The 8,164-nt window shown below is 39.2% G+C and overlaps 1 protein-coding gene across 9 annotated transcripts in view; it reads right to left on the reverse strand.

Annotated features, from left to right (window-relative positions):
* The window catches only part of PRRC2C (proline rich coiled-coil 2C), an 81,743-nt gene extending 74,607 nt beyond the window's left edge, over nucleotides 1-7,136 (reverse strand). For all 9 annotated transcript variants that reach the window (XM_063298546.1, XM_063298543.1, XM_063298541.1 and 6 more), the window contains exon 1: nucleotides 7,059-7,136. The gene's annotated coding sequence lies outside the window, so the exon portion shown is untranslated. The remainder of the gene's footprint in view (nucleotides 1-7,058) is intronic.
* Between the last annotated feature and the right edge of the window lie 1,028 nt (nucleotides 7,137-8,164).

The following is an 8,164-nucleotide window of genomic DNA, read 5'->3' on the forward strand; positions in this document are numbered from 1 at the left end:
GAATGTGGTGCAACTGCTCCACAAAAACTTTGTTGCAGCTCTTCCAATATATGAAATATCACAACAGATAATGAAACTAGTATGTGTGTTACAGAGATTCTGTTGATAAAACTCTGATTTTTAGAAACAAATACAAATCATACCAAAAAATATCAAAATCACAATGTAACAAAGAGATGGAACAATTTAAAATGAGCAATGCTACTAATATGCTTTAAGAAAAGCCTGTGCTTGAATCTATCTATATTCATGCATGTAGAGTAGTTAACATTAACATTTATATACATACAAACTCTCTGGGGACATACTCTTGTTTCTCAGCATGCTGTTCCATTCATGAACTGCTAGACCAGGGGTCAGCAAACTACTGTCCGCAGCCAAATCTGATCCACTACTTGTTTTTACATGGCCTGCAAGCTAAGAATTAGATGGATAGGTGGATGGCAGATTACCAGGCCTGAGCCTCAGCCAAGCTCCTAGGGTGAGGGGTGGGGCTGAGGATGGAGTGTCCTGGGTGGTGGCAGCGGCCTCTCAACAGCCTGTTGGGCCAGCACCATCCAATGGCTCCTAGACTCCTTGGCCTGCAGACCTGCCAGTTGCTGAGTAGGATATGGCCCTTCACAAAAAAAGGTTTGCTGACCCTTATACCAGACTATAACTTTAAAATGTTTGCAGTTCCATGTATGGCTATTGTCATAACATATTTGAGATCAGCTACATAATCATTCTAGTCTGATCAAACCATAGGAAATAGAAAATAGGTTTCACTCACATGTTATGACAGTCCATCTAGCTTAAAGCATTCAATTAAGAACTGGCAAACCAGTGAATGCTTCTTACGTGCAGAGAAAAATAAGTATCAATTTAACGTATTAGCACCACCTTTAAAAATATTCATCAATATATGCCATATTTCAATACTTTAAGTTAGATAAACTAGATAAAGAATCTAACCAATGAGCCTTGGCTCATTTGCCAGACTGATAATTAATAAGCTTATTATTAATAATTAATTAATAATTAATAAGGTCCTCCCTTCTGAAGGGAAAACAATGAGATTCCTCACACCATTCTCTCATTAAGAAAATGAAGCTCGATGCTTGCTCTTTCATTTCTCCCACTAGCTGAGAATGAGATAGAAAATGTACCTATGGCTTATTGATCAACTTGAGCTTTTTATTATTCAGCTGAGGTGACAGCTAAGTTTTGGATACATATTTGTCTCTCCAGCTTTCTCCATCTCTCTTCTAACCCTCTAAAGATAATTACTACTTCTATATTTTGCAGTTAGATACTGTTAACAAAATCCAGCTAACGTGCAAAGTCAGGTTAGATTTGAGTAAGGAAAGCTTCTTATATGAAAGCAACAATTCAAAAATGTTTCTACCAGAGGTTTGCTTTCAATGCACTGTGTGTGACTTCTAGATTCCAATGCTGCAAATATAAAATAACAGTCTAAAGAGCAGCCTCACACAACATATGTATCAGCACTGCCAAAATTTTCATAAATTGATTCAAGTGGTCTAGAACATTATAAAGATTAAAACCATGGTTGCAATCAACAACACAGTCCTTGTTTAGTACAATGATAACCTACTTGGAAATTTATTTATTTATTTATATCAAATTTATTCCCCACCCATCTCACTCAAGAGCACGACTCTGAGCGGCTACATAAAACAGGAACAGAACCTTAATTAAAATACAGTCAAACAGTAAAACAGTACAGTAAAAATTAATATAACCCCAAACTAAGCCTTAAACTAAGCCTTCTAAACTTGAGAGTTCCCATTCTTCATCTGTGAACAGCATTTAAAACCATTAATTCAAAAGTCAAATTTTATATAGAAAGATTAGATCTGCATTAAAATACACTGTAGAGTAATTTGTCAGTAAACCAAGTGAACAAGCATTAGGACAAAGAAAAACATTGCCAGATTCAGAAGTGCACTTCAAAAGATGCAAAGAAAAAGTCTCATTTTCTTCTTTCTCTGAGGCAGACCCCAGTATTCCCAGTCTGCAAAGAATGGCTTATTCAATGCTCTTCACAAAAAATTAAGGTTTCTTTTTTAAAAACAAAGCAACTCTAAGTTGCAACAGCAAGCAAAGCAGAAGACTATCCATACAGTGAATATAAGATTCTAGCTAAGCATTAAAATAGAATGCAAGTACACCAAAATGTAAAAGTACAACCTCCTAAATTTCACTGCCTTATATCTTACAACAGCAAACTAAAAATGGAATATATAAAATCTACTCTGGTTTTGTAAGATATAAGCTGCATGCTTAACTGCGCATGGGGTTCCAGGGAAAATATACTGTGTAGTATTCTTAAGTTTACAAGAACTTGAAAATAGTGTGTCAACAACAAATACTGTATTACAGAACTATCTATTTAGGAAAGCAGGTGAAGAAATCGCTTCTTTGTTATTTCATATAACAATAATGTTGTTATCATGTCAACCATCTGCACTGATAGTTCTATTTTTTAAAAAACAAAGACAATGAAATTATGGCCCAATCACCTAAGAAATGACTGTAATCACTGCGTGATTTTCATACTACAAAATCTTTCAAAATGTAAAACAGTCTCTTAAGAAAAACCAAAACCAAATATATAAGAATATAGAGCATAACTGGCTGTAGGCAGAGGTACAAAAAACATTACTGTACTTACTAGCAGAATATCTCAAAACAAGTGCATACACTGATTAAACATTAAATCCTGCTGACTATGAAACCATAAAAGCCTTGAAAATACTTCTACAGAAATCAAAAGTCCATAAAAATTAACGGACTACCTGCCTAATATATCAGTTATCTACGATGGCCTCAAAAAGTGGACTACATTCTTCATATCACAGAAGTACTGTCAATTGGACTCTTGGAAGAACTTATCTCTAAAGGGGAATACATATTTATAACCTTAAGCAAAGACCATTCTGTAACTTAGCTGTAAGCTAAATGAATATCATTATTTCACCAATGTTAGTTTTCTCAGTACATAAATAAATAGTTTCAGTGTGTGGAATTTTACACACAGAGTAGCACCTGACAGAGGGCACAACCGGACAGCCACATTCAAGTGCTTTGCTTCAGGCTATGAGCCAGTAGGAAAGTATGTCACATACTGTGCACTACCCTCACTGCTGATCCCTCTTGTGGCTCTGCAAAAACCAGGTATCCAGCCTCTTTCATGGCTCAGGCCAAAATGGCCATCAAGGGCTGTGACCAGTGATTGAGGGAGAGTGGGCAAGGCTGCAGCAGCATAACATCGCCAGTAGGAATTGGCCAGATCCCAGCCATTGATTGAGTCATCAACCATATCACTGATGACGAAGCATGCTAGGCTGTGTCCTCAGCAAAAGTGTGGAGAAGAGGGGAAAAAAACCCTATTAAAACTGGAATAATCAATGGCAACCTTAAACCTTAGCTGTGTGCTGAGAATGAGACAAAAGCAACGTTATAAGGACATGTCATAACAAGTTATTACAGAATGTTCATGCAACAGTCAGAGTGACCTGGGGATGATCCCACATAATCTTACAGATCCTAAACTTAATGTATGTCATTGTTTTAAAGTTTTTATATTTGCATTAATATTTGAATATGTGAGTGGTGTCTGCCAACCTATCTTAAATTCTGGCTCTAAAAACATGGAACTTCTGTGATTTTCATCATTCACTAACAGACTCTTGTCATTTTTCCTCTGCTCAAGCATTCCCACTGTTGGAACATCACTTCTACTACCATCTCACTATGCTGCCAAAAAAATAAAACCCAATTCTTCAAGAAATTGAAGTATCTCATTCAGAACAAAGCACAGAATTAGTTAATACAGTACAAAACTTAATTGCATTAATTTAAATTGGGAAAAGAGCCTGCATTTTTTTGGTGCAGCCTTTACTGCTTTAATGTAAAACAACCTACAAAGGATCTATGTAGGTGTTATGGCTTCAAAAATATTTCAGGTTTATATTAAGCTACATCTATTCTTTACATAGAGATACTTTAACCCACATAATATGACTTAACATGGCACTTTTAACGAGGGACAAAATATCAGGAATTGTCTTCAAAAGGAAATTGATCATCAGGAGGCAGGGGGGAGCAAAAATAACCATACTCTTTCACGAAGGAATAAAAATCAACATATTAAAAAAAAAGATGTAGTAGAACCCATTATCAGGAATAAATGTAAATGCCACAAGGTTAAGTGGCACAAAGAATAGGAGTTAAGAATACAGAAGGGAAAATCCCCCTGCATGTATCATGTTAGAATGTTCAGAGAAACAGCTAACTCCTAACTTTTCAATATAGAGCTTATTCAGATTAGAGCTTGAATTTTTAGTGTTCTGGAGATAAGGTCATTACAGGAAGTAATACAATATTGTTATGTACAACAGCAAATACATGAAAGTTTCTTGAGTAAAATGTATCACTAGTTCTACAAAATACATTTCAAATAAAATATGAACATCCAAAATTTCCTCTTAATTACACCAACATGGCTGTGTCCTCACCATGCACTAAACTGTAAAATCAATGTGTGCTGCTAGATTACCTCCAACCCTTAGGTTTATTTGGCAGCCCTGAAGCAAGATTTTGAAATCTAGATTAAGGAACTTTACAGTTTACTGAGTTGTGAGAACACTGTCTTAAAATAATAGCACTTATGCCTGTAATCAAGATAACAACCTTGTAATATAATTATATTCTTTTATCCATATAGCTGTTTACTCAAGGATCATCCATCTATCAGACACTAGGATTGACAATTTACTGTTATATAAATGAGACTTTCATTTGGAATATTCCTTATGTCATTCTGGTCCACTTTGATTAACTACATCCAAACTGAATGTGATCCTTTCAATCTGGATCAGAATATGGTTTGCAATCTTACTTGGCTGATTCAGATTTAGCAATAAAGAAGAAATATCTAAGTATTCAAGAAAAAACTACTGATCAGCTGATATTCAGAAGCATTCACACAATAACAAAGTCACTGGGTAAAGGAAATGAGAAAAGGATATATAACCTCGCAAAAAATATTGAGAATTTTCTACCTCAGATTTTGCAATACTGCCATTTTTATTATTAGAATGAAGATTTCTTCCGGTGGTTTTCTTTTTAACCTCGGAACTAGAGAAACAGAACAGGAGAATGGGTTGCTGCACTGAGGCCACCCGCCCCCCACCAACAGAATCACCACAAGGAAGCAGATTGCCCTGAAACGTTCATGTTCTAGAAATACAGCATTAAGACAGACAGACAGACAGACAGACATTTATTTATTTATAATGTTTATAATCCTGGAGGTCTCTAGGCAGCGTACTACAACACACAAAATAAAAATAAATAATGAAACCAAAAGTTTAATATGGCGGATGAACACCCCACTCAGGAGTTCTAGGAACCCAAGATTTGGTGAAACAATACAGCTTTGGCTTGTTTATGGAATATAAATAAAGTAGGGACTGTACATACTTCTGGGACAGAGTGTGTTCCATAAAGAGTAGGCTGCCACAGAGAAAACTTGTTGTCTAGCTCATACCTCACAAAGCAGAGCTTTAGATGACTAGGCCAGTCAAATGATAAGGTGAGGGTGAAAAATTCTAATAACTAGCTTATCTGATTGGACTATGATTAGGACAATAGTTTTAAAAGATTGGGATCTTATTTGCTTATAACCAGTAACTGTCTAGGTAGCTTCATTCTGCCTCCTATACTTTTTTTTGGTGTCACATAAAATGAGGCTAGACCTCTGTAATGGTATGTGAGAATGATCTTGGGGGACAGGACGAAGAACTGCAGACTAGACAACCATAATGCAAAAGGTATCTCAGCCCAGAGAAGGAAAAGGGACATGGGAAGCATCTCAGAAGGGACCCTCCCTAGTTTTCTGGAAAGTAAAAGTAAAGGAAGTGAGAAATGCTTTCAGACTTGTTTCTGTTACTGTAAGCTTAAAATAAAGATAGTGCTAGTACTCATGGTTTGTGCTAGTTGTCTGGGCTACCTCAAAAAGCTGACAACCTCCTTCACAAATTCATCCATTCTGTGGCACTCACCTATACTATAATTTCTTCTATGAAAAGCATGCCAGCTCCAACGATTCACCCTTGTTTTGTGCCACATCGTAATACTACCAGAGTGCTGAGAAAAAACGGATTAAAAATAAAACTTGAAAGATATTGGAAGTAAAAGGAGTATTTCAACTGAAAAATAACTCTGTACTTTTCCACAGGAAAGGTTCTGATGAAGACCTCCACATCCAGGTGGCTGGGAGGGGAATGTCTGATTTTTCAGTCAATCACACACTACACTATTTGATAACTGAACTATTACTCTCAAATCGCTAACATACACTTCTCCTTTCTGAGGAGCAAATTCACCGAACCTGAATGGGATCTATTCCCAGCTCAAGTACTTAAATTTTTATCCTCTGCCTCATCTCACCATGAAGAAATTACTCTTAAATTTAGCACAAGTACAGAAACAGCAGCCTTGAGCAATCTTAGGACAGGCTTAGTCACATAAGTTACTCGTGTTCCCCAGAAGGAAGAAATCTGAAAGGAGAGAAATGCCGGAAGAGGAATAAAAGGTGAAAATAAAAAGAGTCGTCGAGGCTGTCGGAGAATTCGGACTGGGAAAAAGAAGTTAGGAAACGACGCCGGAACCTTCAAGGCGAAAAAACCGGATGTTAAAAAAAAAAGGATCTCCGATTCCTGCGCTCTTCGCTGTCCCCCTCCCCCCAAATTCCTTTTTGTCTCGATTTAGGAATAAAATAGGGAAGTCCAGGCGCGGATCTCACCCCAGTCCATCCCTGAGACCCCAAGGCGCGAGGCAGAAAGGCGCATGGGAAGGACGATGCTCTCCCTGCACCGGCGCCCGGCTCCGGCCGGGGCTCGCCGCGGGCCACCCGACTCTCTCCGGCGGGACACTCACCCCGCGCGGAGCCTTTTAACGGCCGCCGGCACCAGATTTCTATCCCCCATCCCCTTCGCTCCCTCACCCTCCGCTACCGCCAGAGAACGCCGCCTCAAGATCCCACTTACCAAGGCCGAAGCGACCGCCTGAGCTCCCTTCACACAGAGCGGGCCAAAATGGCGGGCGAATAGCCAAACCGGCGGCGCCTAACAGCGTCTGATTTCAGCACGCACGTACCGCTCGTTAGCCACGTGACTGGGCTACTGTGCCCGTGGCGGCACAGTCTCCTCGGAGAGGGGCGTTTGCGCCCCCTGGAGGGGCTGCGGGAACTAACGTGCTTCTAATAGCTGCTGTGGCTCCGAAAAGTATTTCTGCAAAACTGCTTTCAGTGCTTCTTTAGAGAAGCGGGATGCAAATATTTTAAATAAATAAGATCTACATTCAGCAAAGGATCGTTACCTTGTGGTGCTGGAGCTTGAGCACCTCAATGATGCCATGAGCTAAACCGTGAAGGGCCACCCCAATATTCTTGCGGTGAAAACTAAATGGATCAGTAGAACCAGAGATATGTTGGTATACCATCAGAAGATGAGACCCCCAGGTCAGAAGATGGCCAAAATGCTACTGGGGAGGAGCAGAGGATGAGTTCAACTAGCCCCAGACGTGATGACGCAGCTAGCTCAAAGCCAAAAGGGCGGCTAGCGGCTGACGGTGCTGGTGGTGAACGGCGAATCCGATGTTCTAAGGATCAACACACCATTGGAACCTGGAATGTAAGATCTATGAGCCAGGGCAAATTGGATGTGGTTATTGGTCAGATGTCAAGTTTAAAGATAGACATTTGGGGCGTCAGTGAACTGAAATGGGCCACTTCACATCAGATGACCACCAGATTTACTACTGCAGACAAGAGGACCACAGAAGAAATGGAGTAGCCTTCATAATTAATAGTAAAGTGGCTAAAGCAGCGCTTGGATACAATCCAAAAAACGACAGAATGATCTCAATTCAAATTCAGGACAAGCCATCTAACATCACAGTGATCCAAATATACGCCCCAACCACAAATGCTGAAGAAGCTGAAGTAGAGCAGTTCTATGAGGATCTGCAGCACCTACTGGACAACACGCCTAAAAGAGATGTTATTTTCATCACAGGAGACTGGAATGCTAAGGTGGGTAGTCAAATGACACCAGGAATTACAGGTAAGTATGGCCTGGGAGAACAAAACGAA

This window comes from Candoia aspera, chromosome 3, assembly GCF_035149785.1.
Source record: "Candoia aspera isolate rCanAsp1 chromosome 3, rCanAsp1.hap2, whole genome shotgun sequence".
In the NCBI taxonomy this organism is placed as follows: domain Eukaryota; kingdom Metazoa; phylum Chordata; class Lepidosauria; order Squamata; family Boidae; genus Candoia; species Candoia aspera.